This window comes from Paroedura picta, chromosome 8 (genome assembly GCF_049243985.1).
Source record: "Paroedura picta isolate Pp20150507F chromosome 8, Ppicta_v3.0, whole genome shotgun sequence".
Lineage (NCBI taxonomy): Eukaryota > Metazoa > Chordata > Lepidosauria > Squamata > Gekkonidae > Paroedura > Paroedura picta.
The window spans coordinates 44,911,564-44,928,797 of NC_135376.1; the positions used below are offsets into that span (position 1 = coordinate 44,911,564).

A 17,234-nucleotide genomic window follows, 5' to 3' on the forward strand; every position below is an offset into this window, starting at 1 on the left:
AACATTTCACAGTTTTGTACCTACTCTTCAAACAGTGAGAAGCTGAGTGGGCTGAGGGCTTGAGCAAGTGGAGCTTTAAAAAGGCCCCAAAGGAAGGTGGGTGGAGCTGTAACAAGGATGGGAAAGCAATGGAAGATGTCTCATAATGGGAAACCCTTGAGAGGGGCACCCTCATTCTAGATTGCTTCTCTCCTGGCTAAGTACAACATGCATTTGTACGCGGCATTCTAGTAAATTTCTACTACATCATGGCTTGGGGGGAAGGTGAAAATGCACGTGTAATAATAGAGACCTGTGCTTCTTTACAGTTTTTAAAGCACAGATTCTTATAGAGCCATAGAGTTGGAAGGGGCTAGTCCAACCTCCTGCTCAATTCAGGATCAGCCTAAAACATCTATGATATCTGTGCAGTTGCTGCTTGAAAACTACCAGTGATCCATGTTGAATTACTCTGTGAATTTATTTTTCCGGATATCTAGATCAGCGGTCTCCAACCCCCGGTCCGGGGACATGGACCGGTCCGCAGAACGGTATCTGTCCATAGATCAGTCGGTACCGGGCCATGGCTCCTCCTCCTCCTCCTCCCTGGAAGCTGCCTTGCGGGCTGCCCTACCACTCTGCTGCTGGCTCACCTTTGTTTGGGGCCGCCATGGCTGGGGCTCCCCCTAGGTGTGGCACTGTGCAGCTGCTGCTGGCAGCACCCCCCAGTGGGCAGCGGGAAGTCAGGGGTGCCAGCAGGAAAGCAAGTGGAGCAGGGGCTCAGGCGGCGGCAACGTCCCTCGGCAAAAGACTACCCCCTCCTCCGGGCCTCAGTAAAATTGTTAAGCGTTGACCGGTCCCCAGTGATAAAAAGGTTGGGGACCACTGATCTAGGGTTAGCTCAGAAATTATCTTATTAATGGCTACATTTAAAAAATATTATACTGCTATGTGTAAAACTGTAATGTGTAATTGTGGCAAAGGTCCACTTGGTACATATTGCCACGTGATTCCCCCCGCCCGGTGGTTCTCTGTAGGGTGAATTACCACTGTTTGGTTAATTGCATTCCTCAAAAGTCCTGGGCTTTGAAAAATGACAGAATACAAAATATAAGGCAGATCAGTAAAAACAATATTCATAGCTATTAATTAGGGCTGAAGTCTCCAACTTTGTTCAGCCTGTGGGATATTTTGGGATTTGGCAAAAGGTTATAGGTGTCACAACAAAATTGATGCCATAGCAGAGGTGGTAGTCATGGTAGGAACAATCACAGAATGGTTGCCAGAGAGAATGGGTCCAATGAGAATAATGTAGTATTTGAAGGCTCCATCCAGCATAAGAAGCATCTTCTTATGGGAGAAGCAACATTTCAAATACACATTCCCTACAAATGCTAAGGCAATGCTTCCTGGGATCTTCTGAAGCACCTTCTGCTCCAATGGAGAGGAGGAAAACCAGGATTGGCTCTATGTTTTGGGAAGGGATCTTGGTCTTGTTCTTGGCTCTTGCAGCCAGATGGGGAAAGGAACATCACTTTTAGCAGAAAAACAAAAGTTGGACATGGAAGTAAAATGTTGTCCTTTTTATTGTATGTGTGAATGTATAATTAATGTTGCTCTTCTAAAATGTAGTTCTTTTTTTAAAAAAAATCTAGAATACAGATGTATGGTGTTGCCTTATACCAAATTAGACCTAACATTGTCTACTACCTTGATGGCAGCAGCTCTGTAGGATCTCAGACATTGGCCCCTTCCCCAGCCCAGCAGACTGAGATCCATCGAGAGCAGCTTTCCCCAACCTTTTTGCTGTTGAAAACCCCCTGAAACATTCTTCAGCCTTTGAGAACTCCCAGTAATGGTGTGATCATGCCGAATATAGTTGGGAAGCACAGCTGTGTACAAGCCCACCTGGGGCTTCTCCCTTTCCCACCCCCTCCAGGCACATTGTTGGCCATTTTGGAAGGGGTGGGTGGTTCGACATGACCATATGTGGCCATATCTCCTGATAAACAGTTAACATGTTTTTAAAATATATAGAAAATTAATTAACGGCCACCCACTGGGGAAACCCTTCCAGGGCTATGAAGAAACTCCAGGGTTCCTTGGTTGAGAAAGCCTGATCTAGAGATACCAGGGATTGGATTTGGAACTTTATACATTCAGAGAAAGTGTCCTACCCCTAAACTATGTCCCTTTTGGATAGATTCAAATGGGTAGCAGTGTTGGTCTGAAGTAGCACAATAAAATCAGAGTCCAGTAGCACCTCTAAGACCAACAAAGATTTATTCAAGGCGTGAGCTTTCGAGTGCTTGCTTCGTTGGTCTTATAGGTGCTACTGGACTCTGATATTATGTCTCTTTTGTAATTGTAAGCAATACTAATGTATATTCATAATATAAAACATTATTATTATTTATTAAGTTCCTATGGTTTGTATCTATTTACAAAAATTAAAGATACAAGCTGTCTGCTTGAAGCGATGCAGTGTTGAAGATAAGATGAGAAACAAGTAACAAAAAGGTTCCAATGTGCTGCACCAGCATAAATCCATTGGAAGAGGAAGAAGGTATGTCACATTGCTGTTGATGTCAAAGACAATAATCAACAAGAATCTGTGACTTCCATAAAATCACATTAAAGAGGATGTACTATTTGTGAACAGAATAATACTTCCAGGACTGAACTATGGCTGTTCTAGTGTTGTTATCCAAAATGTGACCTCAACAAATTGACATGGGATGATAATCCCAAATGCATAGCAAATGTCATTTGTTGTAAAAAAAGCCCCACAAAACAGTTAATTACATGAACACATGTTGGTAGGTAAAATAAATGCATAGCATCTAAAATTTGGCCTCCTGAGCTCTTTGGCTTGGTGTGGTGCAATGGTTCCCAACCCCCAGGCCGTGGCCCGGTGCCGGGCCGTGGCTCCCTCTCCCCGCCCCCCCCGCAGCGAGAAGCTCGCCAGGCCACGAGCAAATCGGCTGCTTTGGTGGCCGATTTGCTTGCGGCCTGTGAAGAGGGGCGGGGAGAGGGAACTGCAGCCGCCTGCATGCCGGCGGCACAAACACGCATGTGCAGACTTGCCACGCATGCACGTTTGCGTCCGGCGGGACTGCAAATGCACACAAACAGCAGTTTTGCGCATGTGCAGCGCCGCCGCGTGTGTGCGTTTGTGCCACCACTGGACGCAAACGCACATGCACGGCAAGTCCGCGCATGAGCATTTGCACCGGGGCTGCTGCGCATGCGCGGGGCCCCGGGTCGTCCTCTCCCCCCACCCTGTGGCAACGGTCCGCAGCCACAGAAAGGTAGCGGACCACTGGTGTAGTGGATAAAAGCAGCAGATTCTAATCTGGTGAGCCAGGTTTCATTCCCTGCTCCTTCACATGCAGCGAGCTGGGTGACCTTTGGCCAGTCACAGCCCTGATAGTGCTATTTTCACTGAGCAGTGATATCAGGGCTCTCTCAGCCTCACCCACCTCATAGGGTGCCTGTTGTGGGGAGAAGAAGGGAAGGTGATTGTAAGCCGCTTTGAGATGCCTCCTGGTAGAGAAAAGTAGGGCAGAAAAACCAACTCCTCCTCCTCCTCTTCTACTTCTTCTTCCTCCTTGTATTGCAATGTAATTCCACTGGCTCTTCTCTCCACTGAATATAAACAGGTAATAAAGCTGAAGCCAGAACTGCCCATAGTAATCAGAATTGCCAAACGCAAAGCAGGGGATTCAGTCTATGGTCTCTCAGATCTTTGGGTAGAATTTCTACTCATTTTTATCCCATTTTCAAGTTCTTGATAGAGGTAACCTAATATAAGCACTGGGAAATCTGCTGCAAATGAGAAAACAAAATTAATCTTGGTTTTTGCATTATTTTGCTGGCTAAAGTTTTGTTTGGTTTACACTGGCCCAGAGGGAAAATCTATTTGTTTGGAATCAGGCTACTACCAGGATGGTTTCCTTAAGAATATAAAGATGTTGTCCAGACTATTGATCCACAGAAGTTAGTATTATCTTCTCAGACTAGTGGTGGCTTTCCAGGGTCTCAGGGGAAGGTCTTTCCCATTACCCACTACCTGATCCTTAACTGGATATGCTGAGGATTGAACCTGGCACCTCCTGCCTGCCAGGAAAAACATATGTTCATTTTATGTTTGGGATGCTAATCTCCCCCTTTGCTGTGCAGAGCTTGATTTTAAAATGCTCTTGACTATATGTTCAAATTAGTGATAATATTTTTACTGATTTAATTGTATCCTGCTTTAGATTTTTGTGGGGAGGAAATGTAACAAGCATTAAAAAAACCCCAAATATATCTTAAATAATATGTTTGATTCAAGAAAAGAAATTCTTTCAATTCCAATTAAAACTTAAAGTAAATCTCCACTTTAAATTTCGCTTAGTGGGCTAATCAGTCACTGATGAATGAATACTGAAATTATTTACCCATGACCAGTCACATGACAAATAACGTTCCCATTTTAATTTAATTTGTAATTTTAAAATGTTTCATTATTCAAGTATATCTATTGATTATTATTGATTTATTTATTCATATGAATAATAAAAACCACAGTACTATAATCTGATCCATGAATATGATCTGTCTCTTTTAGATAATAATAAATTCTTGCCTTAAAATACAATATCATTGAGTTCTACAGACTAATTAATAATCACTGTGGCCAGTTTTAATTCTTATTTCTAACTTTTATTGTCTCTGTGCAGACTTTGATTTGAGACTGTTTTCTCTAATAAACATCAATCACAGGTTAAGGGGTATAGTTTAAGAAAAATATCCATATTCTGTGACTGGAATCAATTATGCAAATCTTAATGTTCATACTAAGCTGTAGCTTTGGTTTTTCCCCCTTGGAAATTATTTTTGGGGACAGCTGCAGGAAAAAAACAAAGAAGAATAGAAGAGTTGTTTTTTATACTCTGCTTTTCATTACCCGAAGGAGTCTCAAAAAGGCTTATAATCTCCTTCCCTTCCTCTCCCCGCAATAGATACCCTGTGAGGTAGGTGGGGCAGAGAGCTCTGACAGGACTGCTCTGTGAGAACAGCTCTAACAGGACTGTAACTAGCCCAAGATCACCCAGTTGGTTGCATATGGAGGATCGGGGAATCAAACCTGGCTCTCTAGATTAGAGTCCGCCACTCTTAACCACTATATACCAAGCTGGCTCCCATAGGGTATCTGAAACAAATCCAGGAGAAGACACAGTGCCTAGATCGATGGTAGAGACCTTTAGGGGAGTGAAGAACTTTAACAATAGATGCTGGAGGCCTGGCCAAGATGTCTTCTGGCTTCCACCAAGGATCATGCCTTTAGCATACGCTTCTTTCATGTTCTCAGATTGTTATAGGAATAAAAGACAGACAAACATTTACAACAACAACACCAATAAAAATAATAGATATCACTGAGCCTCTAAGGATGCCCCCTATTCTGTGGTGGGAAATTGATGTCTTGTTTCACAATCTGATTGCACCAGTGCTTATTTCTTGATTTCCCTGCAAACAGACAAAGGGCAGGAGATGTACCGATGGAATGGAGGCTGAGTGACTGATGGCAGCCTTTCTGGCTCACACCACTGTGGTCAAAAAGACAGGTGTGAGGACAGGAAGCCTTTTTGGGAGGATGCTGCTGCCATCTCAGAGGGCAAGATATTTGAAAGGTAAAAGATGATAGACGCCTGTGTCATCACCAACTTTTCCTCTTAGCCTCTTGCTGAACCCAATTACCTTAACTGAAAGGAACGTGTTGTAATATGACAGAGTTTTCACTTTGATTAAAGACCTCCAGCCTCTTTTGCAGGTGGCACATCTCATAATTCACTGTGGAGATGGCTGGATTTTATAACCAATGGTAGGCTGAGTTTTTTTGCTCCTCTCATTCTCTCCCTCCCTCTCGCTCCCTCTCTCTCATTCCCCTCCTGCATCCACTTTCCAGTCGAGACCAAACTGGGTTTAACTAGGCCTGAATAATTTAAGAGAGTTATTATGCTCCTGTGTTTTTCCCTTACTGTCAACTGTAAAATCCATACAGTAGCTTCGGGAAATGGGGGTAATTTGAATTGATAATAGGAAGCACTGGAAAAAGTCATCTATTGCCGTGCAATGGTGGAGCAGATGCGTGCTAAATCTTGTATAATGAAAGAATATGCCGATGTCAATTATGTAAGAAAACGACTTTACAGTGGTTTGAGGCAATGGGTTAGCATTTCGCCTGATATTATCACATAAAGAAACACCCATCAAAACCTCTCATAAATATGGAACGGCAAGTAAGATTACATTATAAATTTGAATGTTATGAATGTGTATGAGCAAGACAAATAGAGGCAGGAAGGAAGACCACCTCACAACTGAATAGTAAAGAAGGGCTGTATTTCAGGACCTGCATAGAAGCATTAAGAAGAGCACAAGAAGGCTGCAAAAGCTTCTAATACTACAGTTGCCTAATAGAATCCAGATGCAATCCTTACCATCTGTATATTTGTTAACAGTGAGTCAAGAGGTGCACCTTAATGATTCACAGGTCTAGAGCAGAGAATATGGCATGCTGGGCAGCCCTCGGTCTGTTCATCAATGGATATGATCGCTGACTGAATCTATTTGTGCTGCTGGCGTTTCTCGTACTTGTTTCTGAAAGGCTGCAATACCTTCTCCTTCTACCACACTGGCAAAATGTGAAGTTCTCTTTCATTACAGAAAGTTGCTTTGTACCAGATTGGAGACTTCACATGACATGATTGTTATTTGGAGGTAGAACCACCAAGATTCAGGGAGCGATACTAAGGAAGTCTACTCAGAATTCTATCCAGTTCTATTCAATGAGGTATATTCCCAGGTAAGTGTTCCTAGGATTACATTGTAGATGTTCTAGAAACACTTGCTTACTACTGTGGTCCTTGCCGAATTAATCAAAAGCAAAGGTTGCTATGAGAATATCTATTTATTTTTATATTTATACCCCGCCTCTCCCAGCAACTGCCAGCCCAAGGTAGCCCACAATATAAAACAATAAAACAAGAATCAATATCATCAATAAAACATCACCAGCCCCAGTTAAAAATACCTAATATTAAAACAACAGCAAGATGGTGAAAACAGCACAAAAGAACCCCATAGCTCTGCCGCTCCAGCCACTGTTGCCTACCACAGTTCTCATGTGGTGAGATCTTCCATATTATTACTTATTTTATCCAGTATTTTAGTTTTATTCTGCAGTATTTCTTATGAGACTTCAGAACAGCCCTGTGAAACTGTATGATCTATATGGTATTGTTCTAATGGCAACAGGAGATAGAAATAGAATATTTACAGTATTCCAACTGCCCAGGGAACAAAGCCATCACAGAAAGTTGGCAGCCTTGAGGGAAGGGAATTTTGTCCACTTGTCAGAAATTTAAATCTCACACAGGGCCTACACCCAACTAAAGCATTATTAGAGTAACTGAGGACATTAGAGAAGTCCCAGTGCTCATGGAAGCTAAGGAGCAGAGCTTGTTTGGAGGTTTTAGCAAGGGAGAGCAACTATTGTATCTGCTTGACCAAAGAACTGGGATGGTCATCATCTTCCAACAATCACACAGTTTTGGGAGGGATGCACAAAGAGCAGTGAGGGAGGTAGGGGACACCTGCTTAGCCAGCCAGATCAGCTGAATCAACCCTGGCAATCAATGGGGTGACAGATGTTGCAGCCAGATCACCCTCTCATTCATTCTGGTCTTGTATCGCATTAATAAACTGAATCTGAAAAAGCTAAGGACCAGCGAGCTCAGAGGCATAGTGACTAAAGAAAGTGTCTAGCATACAACAGGCTGAGAAATATGAAGCAAAAATAAAGAGAGAGGGAGGGAAAAACACTGACAATGACATCTATAAACGGAGGCAGTAGAAATCTAAAATGGTTTCAAAAATCCATTCTGCCAAGTTAAATAGGAGAGAGATTTCACTATAGTATCAGATATCAGTCATATAGTAGGTATTATCTGAATTGTAGCTGAAAGGTAGTTTATAAAAGCATGTCTTTTAAGACATATTCATACATTGTGTGTGGATTCATTACAATGCTACATTCAGTTTTAATTGAAATGTGTTGAATTCTGAAATTTGGTAAATCAAGACGAGCCTCACTTGCAGGGACAAATATATAACCTGTTATTAAGGTATGAGATGGAAATGGAATGGGTTAAGCCATGTATGATTAAATGGATGCAAAATATTGAGACAAATGTGACAATAGAACAATGGGAACTAGCATGGTCTAGAATCTCTAAGTATACTAACACAGTGGTCTCCAACCTGTGGTTGGGCCGCGGTTCCCTCTCCCCGCCCCCCCCCCCCCGCAGTAAAAAACTTTCCAGGCTGCAAGCTTGCGGCCTGGGAAGCTTCTTACTGCGGGGTGGGGGGGGGAGAGGGAATCAGGGCCACGCCACGCATCACACATGCAAGTGGGACACACTTTTGTTATGCGACAACTATCTACCCATTACAGTCTATACCACCCTTCTGCCAAAAAGCTCAAGGTAGTGGTATGTACAGGATTGTCAACTCCCTATTTTATCCTCATGTGTACTCTGAGGAAGGTCAAGGTAAGAGAGATGACTAACTCAATGAATTTCATAGCAGAATGGTCATTTGAACTAGGGTCTTCCTAGGGTCTTCCTAATGTTAGCCTTAGTCCATCACTAACCACACTGGTCACTATATCATATAGGGTCAGTGTCCTTGAAGCACTTTCATAAGTTTTAAAACAAACCAACAAAGATACAGTAAATCTCTCCCAATTTACAATTTTGAGTAGGGAAGGAAACCCAGCAGGGATGTGATGCCACAAATTCCTCTCTTGGTGGGGAGGGATGTGGCTCAGTGGTGGAGCATTTGTTTGGCTTGGTGAAGGTCCCCAGTTCAATCCCTGACATCTCCAGTTATGAAGACTAGAGAGTAAGTGATGTGAAAAACCTCTAGCTAAGACCCTGGAGAGTTGCAGCCAGTCTGAGATACAAATACTGATCTTAGTGGAGGAAGGAACTGATTCAGTATAAGGCAGCTTCATCTGTTTGTGTGTCCCTCTGAAGCTGCCATTTGCTCCAGGGGAACTGATTCCTGAAGCCTGAAGGTCAGTTAAAATTCCAGAGGAACTCCAAGCCTCACCTGGAAGCTGGTGACTGTAGTTTCAAATGCTAGGCTCCAGTCTAGGATGCAATGGGAATGCTATTGTGATGAAGGTAAAAGCTGCACTCTACCCTGGGTGATCTTCATCCACAGGCGTTCCAGGCTTTTCCTGTGTGCAGCGCCCCTCAGAGATATGCTGCAGCCTTCAGGGCCCCTTACTATTAACAGGCCTGCCCAAAGAAATGAAGGCTATTTGGCTAGTAACATAAAAACGTCATCTGTGTCATGGAGCATGTGCAAAATGCCTTTCATTAATCCCTGAATAACTCACACCGAGTCTCACTTGCCTAGAATTAGTCACAAGGCTTTCCAGGTGTGAAAACCTGATGACAAAATTGAAGCAGGCTTAAGCACGGTCATTTTAAAAGGCTTCACTTCGACTGAAAGACAGTGGGAAAGCCACATGTTTAAACAAGTCCTAAGTGGTCTGTTGCTTAGGGGAACCACGAGATTATTGAGAACTCTTCCAGTCCTAGGGTATGATGTGGCACTTGGTGTTTGGGAGGCAAAATGGGCAATCATCAGGGAAGGCTTCTTTGGCCCTTTTCAAATCAGTTTTGTACGGATCACCCAGAAGCAGACTGCTGGTTCCCCTCATATCTGCCCATGTATCCATCTGTCAACACAACACTGGCAGCACTGCAAACTGTGTGGCTGAGAGTGTTTCTGCACTAGTGATATCGCTGAGATATCAATTTTTAAAGGGTCAACTTTTTTTCTCTATTTCCACACTGAAATCCGCTTTTTGAGGGGCAGGCCTGAATTGTCCCTTACTTGCTCTGCAGCAAAGGAATCCGCAGAAAACCTAATTTTATCTTTTCAAGCGGAGTCTAATGGGGTCTAATTTGGGGCTGTTCAGTTCAGAGATGCATGCCTTTGGGTTTTTCGCCACGCCCACCATTTTGAATCATTTGGCCATACTCCATTCCTTGTCACTGTCCTCCCTTCTCCTCCCTTTCTCCCCTCCCTCCCAACATTCTGAAAAAATTGCCTTTTTTTTAAAAAAAGGGATGATCACATTACAACACTGTTTCTAAATTTTAAAAAGCACAGAGGTATTATAACTTTATAAGCCAGGTTTTAAAAAAAGAAATTATATTCAGGACACTTTGGGAGGAAAGGGGAGAGGTGATCAAGGGTGCAGAATGGTAGGATAATGGGGTGCAATGAAAACAAAGGTGTCAGCAGGCACAATTTTGAAAAAAAAATTGAAAAGGGGAAAGGAGCAGAGCATGCTGGGAGACTGCCTCCGTCGGACTCAGCATGGAAAGCATGTTGTGAATTTCAGCCTGGGAAATGAGGGGAGGAAAGCCCAAATGCGGAAATGCTAGAGTCGACTCGCAGCATCCAAAGGAAATCCAAAGCAAGGCTAAAACAAGATATGTCTCCTAATGCGGAAACAGTCTGAGTATGTTTGGGGATAATGCCAACACCCCTACATGGCTGCTTCCAAGAACTCTAAGGCTTGTCCAGCTCTGTTGCCTTTACATGGACAAATGGAATAACAATAAAGACACATGGGATGGACCAACTGATTTAGGAGGTCAAAATTAGTAAAGGCACTTCCCCATGAACTAGAAACTGTAGTAAGTGATTTCTTCATATTATGGAACGGTGTGGGATGAAGTGCTGCATTGAAGTGCCCCCAAACCACTGCTAGTGAGTTGAAATTGCTAAAGGGAAAACAAGATTACAGGAGATGGCATGGCATTTTGGGTGCCTGTTATAGTGGCAGCATGGTAAGTAACAGCGTTTATAAGGCTTTTTCTGCAGTTGTCCTTTTACCATAAAGGTAGCCCATAATGGAAGGGTGCCTCACACAGAGACACCTTCACACACAGAAGCCCGTGATTGGACTCTGAGCAGGTTGGTACATGCAGAAACCAGCCTGGCAGAGACTGACTATGGAGTCAGTAGGATCTCTCAACAAACCTAGGAAGCCAGGCCAGGTTTCCATCTTGTTTGGCTTCACTAGATTTCTTTCTTTTGCCTAGAAAAGCCAGGCCAGATTTCCATCTCATCTGAACTGGACTAGAACCTTATCTTCTACTTCCTGCTTGTCCAACTGACTGAGCCAAATGTGCACATTATGGAAAACCATCTCCTCCCAGTCAAAGGCCATTAGACTATCTACAGGAAAGGTATATTCCCCCAGGTACTAACTGCAACTTCTTTTGACGTTTTTGTCCAGTCCAATTTCTGCCTACCCCTAAATGTCTCCTATTGTACGCCTCCCAAGACTTTTCGGATTAAACAATACAGGGCCATTAACAACACATTTCACCTAGCCAAGGTATTGTTCCACTTGGTGAGCTTACTCCATACCTCCCACTCTAGTGACCTCATATGCCAACCACCCTATCAGATTTGTCCATAACCCACAACCAATCATCAGTCATGGACCTCCTAGTGGACAGTCACTGGGACTGGCCTGGGAATTTCAAATTCTATATCAAACCTTGCAAACCTTGTATGTGTGTGTGTGTTGTGCTGATCCCTCCATGCCTGGCACCCTTTCCACCCCTGATGTCGTCAACCCCATGTCTTTGCTGCTTGGACCCAAGACAGGTACAGTATTCCTCTAACCTTTTCCCCTGTAGAACTTAGTGTTTGTATATTTTTGCTTATGAGTGTTTTGAATGTACTCCAATATTTTCCCCAAATAAATCCCCTTGAGTGTAAGCTTAATTGTCACCTTCATTTAAGAAGGGTTTCTTCCAGGGAATGGACCCCATAAAATTTGGTAGAAAAGATAATGCATTACCCAGCCTCTTGCTATATTCATGATTACCCACAATTCCCTTTGAGGGATCCGATTTGGGTAACAGGTTCTCCTTCGTATCGGCCTTTGGAGGTTTTGTGCCTGACCATCTGCACATGTAGTTTCCAAACGGCAATACCAAGGATTTGCTTTCTTTTCATGTTGTTTGCATTAAATTTGGAACCATGTGCTTCTCTGTGTTTTTTTTCCCTTTTGTTTTGAGGCACAGGGTGGGCAGCCCTGCCCCCTTCCTTCCCCCCCCCCTTTTTTTTCTTTACATGCGAGCAATAACACACATTTGATTTAATATATTTTTGATATTTTTGCATCTGAGGAAGTTTGAATAAAACTTTGTTGGTATTTAAGGTGCCACTGGACTCACTAGCTAAATCAATGAACACTTTGGGGGAAACTCCTTAGGGGGCCATTTGAGGGCTCCTTGTTCCAAACATAGATTAGAAGGTCACCATTTTAGCTTATCCGATAAAGAGAGATAAGGGGGTGTCTTCCTCATGGCCATGTTAATTCCTAACAACGATCATGTGTCCTAGCACAAACAAAAAAACAAACAAAATGGCGGCAAGGTGAGGACGGAACAAAACGAGAGGCAGAGGAGGCAAGTGGACTTGCAGGTCAGAGAAAGAGGGTGGGGAAAGAAGTGGAAAGCCACTTTGAATGCTGACCACATGCTTTGGATTGCTGCAAATTGGCTCCCCAGGTGGGGAGGCAAGTTGTGGTTTTCCAGAACTCCCAAAAAATCTGCATGATGGCAACATTTCCTCCAGAGCTGTGCCTGAGGAGCCAGATTTCTGCGTGAAATCAGGAAAATTCCACACAGCTAAAAAAGTGCTGCTGTGAAATTTTAGGCCATTGCGGAATCACCCTAAGAAATTATTTCAAGGAAAGCACTATGAATTTGTCACTTGGGCCTCACTTCTGGACACAGGTTATCAAAACTGCATAAGGACTTCCATAACAAATAGTTGATTTCTAGCTCCAGGTTGAGAAATTCCTGGAGATTTTTTTTTTCGGGGGGGGGGTGAAATCTGTGGAGGACAGGAGCCTCAATGGACGACAATGCCATTGAATCCACCCCCCCTCAAATATTCATGTTTTTCCATGGGCATCTGTCTGTCTGTCTGTCTGTCTGTCTGTCTGTCATATGGTGTGTGTAGTGTAGCCAGGCAAGGGACATTCAAAGGTTGTTTTGCCATTTCCTGCTTTCGTGTCATGACCCCTAGTGTTCCTTGGAGGATCTACCACTCAAATCATTGGAAGTCTTCCATCCAAATATTCATCAGGGTTAGCCCTGCTTAGCTTCTGAGATTAGGTCTCCAGGGAAACTGATTTCTGTAATCTGGAGATGGGTTCTAATTCTGGAGGATGCCAAGGTCCCACCTGGAGGCTGGCATCCTTAGTAGCTGAAGACAACCTGACAAAAATCTTGAGGTCTTCTCTTTCCTCTTCTTTGGATCAGGATTGATGTCCAACTAGGGACCAGTTCAAGAATGTTCCTAATACCTTATCTTTATGTACAGTTTGCTCACACTTGGGCTAGAGCATGCATACATTGATCCACTGAGTCCATAAGAGGCTGAACCAACTGAATGACCTCCTAGTATCCTTCAGTTTCATGAATCTGTGAATGGCAGGAAACAATATTTATACTGGCTCCTATCTGTAAGACTTTTGTCAAAATCCACCAGTTTACAGGTGTCTTTGGAAATGAGGGCGGTTTAAAAAAATAAACACTTTATGAAAACTTGAAATGAACTTTTAGAGGAAGTGAATAATTGTCTGTGCAATTGATGGCACAGGGTTGCCAACTCCTTGTTGGGAAACTTCTGGAGATTTAGGGGCAGAGCCTGGGTAGGGCAGAATTTGGGAGAGAGGGAGCTCCAAAGAGCCGTGATGCCATGGAGTCCTCCCACTAAAGTTGCTATTTTCTCCAGGGAAACTGATTTCTGAAGTCTGGAGATAGAGGTAATTCCAGGAAGACTCCAGCTCTCACCTGCAGGTTGGCAATCCAACTGGAGAGGGCTTGTGGTGTCAGTGATGCTGCAAGGGAGCAACACAGCCAAAGGAACAATGTATCCTTCATGGTAAAGGCTGAATCCTTCCCGACCCCTCCCTGGAAGGTACAGAGAAAGCCGCATTTTCTAGCTGCACCGCAACACCCACACAGTCGTACAGCTCATCACTACACTGGGCTTGCACCTTTCAGCACCAACCGGGAGCACTGAAATTCCCTTGCTTTTCAGGGGCCCAGCAACATCCTGATTTGCAGGCTGGCAGACTGTGGGGAACTTTAATCTTGGCGGTGACAAATGCAATAAAGGAAGCCGTTTGACGATCAAACACAAGGAAGACACATTTACCAACCTGCAGCGGAAGAAAGGTTGGATGAGGCTGTCAGGACAGCCGTGATTTGTGCCAGCGATTGGAAGGGGGAGAAAGACAGCTCGGGTTCCCTCTGGTCCTCTCCAAGCCCACGTCCCTCTCTTTCCTCAGATAAAACAAAGATGTAGACTCTTAAATGTAGCTAACTTAGACGGAGAATGACAGCTTATCTGTCAGGCTAACATACGACCTTGTGTAGCAGTTATTGCCGGCAGCACAAAGCGGGATAATTTAATATTCTAATAGAATTCGAACGGCCCTTAAACTAACAGGGATAACAACTCTATTAGCTGGTACACCGAAGAGGGGGGGGGGGAACCGAAAAAAGCATTGGAAATAACCAAGGATGCATCAAATGCCGACTTTGATCAAAGGACTCCCATCATCCAGGCACTCCCCAGACCCTCTTCCCTTGTGTCTCATCTGTTTCTTGAAGAAAGGGAAATGTTAATGAGAGAGAGAGAGAGAGCCAAAGCCTAGCTGCAAAAAGAAGACAGGACTGTATTCAGGTCCTGAGGAGCAAATGCAACATGAGTGGGAGTTGAAGAAACTTCATAAACTTTATTGACATCATCACTCGGTACGAGATGGTCAACTCCTCTCCCCACCCCCAACCCCCGCTGGATCAGATTCAGTTTTTCCCAGGGAGACTCACATCCAGTATAATTGTCCAGTATAAACTCTAACTTGCTGAAGAAAAACATGAGTAGCAAAAAGAGAATGTCCTGGGGACACGGAATTCTTGTTCCATTGTGAACTCACGGGTGAACTAATTACGTTTCAACCTAACCTGATTCACAGGGTTATTGTGAGGATAACATGGACCCACTTTTATGCTAGCAGGACAGAAATGGGGTGATGAAATCTCATTTCATACCACCAAGAATATTCCAACACAAGACTGGGGAAATATTATTGAAGTCGGGATGAAATTCTCTGCTGCATCTCTGACTGAATGGAAGGTCCAAGAACTGGGGTCTGATTCCTGGAGCTCTTATACCGTGCCACGGTGGGTGCTTTACCTGTGATCATCCCCAGAAAATGATGCCAAGCAGAGTGGTTTTTAGAGGCTCACTATTTACTACATACCAATGTGGTCAACTGAGCAACAACATCATTTCTCAAAATGAAAAAGGAACACCGTTGGGGAAAGATTCAGGGCAGGCCCATGGCATAAGGGACATAATGCACAATGACCACCCACTGCCACTCCTCCACTCCAAGCTGGAGGTTATGGTGGAGAAATGAGAACAACAACACTCCATCAGTCTTCAAATTCCTCAGTTTGTTCTTCACTTTGGCCTCTAGTTTTCCTAGCACTAATCAGAACACATTTCCTGTGCAGATGCATTTCCTCCTCAGATTGCAGGCTCATTCCCCCCCCCCCCCCTTTAACATAAAGGGTTTTTTCATATTAAATGCTGAATTTGCTGTCAGCTGCAATGGCCACTGGGAATTAATTAGAGACTTACACCATCTTATGTAATGCAAAGGGGTGGGCATGACTGCAGGAGGAGTCTTGTAAGCCAACTGAGCTAGGAGTCCTTCCAAGGAACTCAAGAGTGATGTACATCTTTCTTTTGTTTCTCCGTTTTATCATCATGGCGATCCTGTAAGGTGGTTTAGGCTGAGAGAGAGAGAGAGAGAGAAAGAAAGAGAGAAAGAGAGATTAGCTCAAGATAACAAAGTAAGCTACATGTCTGAGTGGGGATTCAAACCTAAGTCTTCCAAACCCTTGTTCCGACCATGAGATCACACCAGTTTTTATTCATTGAGGCTTCCTATGTAGTGGTAAGAGCCTCTTGTGGCGCAGAGTGGTAAGGCAGCCGTCTGAAAGCTTTGCCCATAAGGCTGGGAGTTCAATCCCAGCAGCCGGCTCAAGGTTGACTCAGCCTTCCATCCTTCCGAGGTCGGTAAAATGAGTACCCAGCTTGCTGGGGGGTAAACGGTCATGACTGGGGAAGGCACTGGCAAACCACCCTGTATTGAGTCTGCCATGAAAACGCTGGAGGGCGTCACCCCAAGGGTCAGACATGACTCGGTGCTTGCACAGGGGATACCTTTACCTTTACCTATGTAGTGGTTAGGAGTTGGACTTCTAGTCTGGTGAGCCGGGTTTGATTCTGCGCTCCCCCACATGCAGCCAGCTGGGTGACCTTGGCCTTGCCATAGCACTGATAAAGCTGTTCTGACCGAGCAGAAATATCAGGGCTCTCTCAGCCTCGCCCACCTGACAGGGTGTCTGTTGTGGGGAGAGGAAAGGGAAGACGACTGTAAGCCTCTTTGAGACGCTTTCAGGTTGATAAAAGCAGCATATAAGAACCAACTCTTCTTCTTCTTCTTCTTCTTCTTCTTCTTCTTCTTCTTCTTCTTCTTCAAGGCAGGACTACTGACAGTGATTTGAACAGGTGATCTGAGACCAGTATAGAGATGGGCCCAAGAGGCTGCCTGGTCACTGTAAGGGGCCTGACCTTCATAGGCCAGGCAAGCCTGACCTTGCCAAATCATGGAAGCTAAGCAGGGTTGACCCTGGACAGGAGCCCACCAAGGAAGTCCAGGGTTGCTGTGCAGAGGAAAACAATAGCAAACCGCCTCTGTTAGTTTCTTGCCTTGAACACCCAACGGGATTGATCAGTTGCGACTTGTCGGCACAACTTTGTGAGGAAGGGTGGGCAGAGAACAATGACTGGCCAAAGGTCATTCAGTGAGCTTCTGGGCTAAAGCAGCATTTGGCCTCAGGTCCCCCAGGCCCTAGCCTGGCAGGCTAATCATTATTCTACGCTGTGGCATGCCTCCCCTTGAGGGTTTGCTCGGCATCTAACCTTTGGCATTTTAGGCACCAGGTGAACACTTTTTCATTCATTGAGCTGTACTGTTGATTTATTGCCTCATTGTTTGTTACTGTTCTTTT

The 17,234-nt window shown here is 44.2% G+C and overlaps 1 long non-coding RNA gene across 1 annotated transcript in view; it reads right to left on the reverse strand.

Moving 5' to 3' along the window:
- LOC143842627 (uncharacterized) overlaps positions 1 to 15,026 on the reverse strand; it is a 29,025-nt gene extending 13,999 nt beyond the window's left edge. Inside the window, exons 1-2 of the long non-coding RNA XR_013233236.1 lie at positions 14,979 to 15,026; positions 14,306 to 14,424 (exon numbers count right to left, since the gene is read on the reverse strand). This is a non-coding gene — a long non-coding RNA (uncharacterized LOC143842627). The remainder of the gene's footprint in view (positions 1 to 14,305; positions 14,425 to 14,978) is intronic.
- Between the last annotated feature and the right edge of the window lie 2,208 nt (positions 15,027 to 17,234).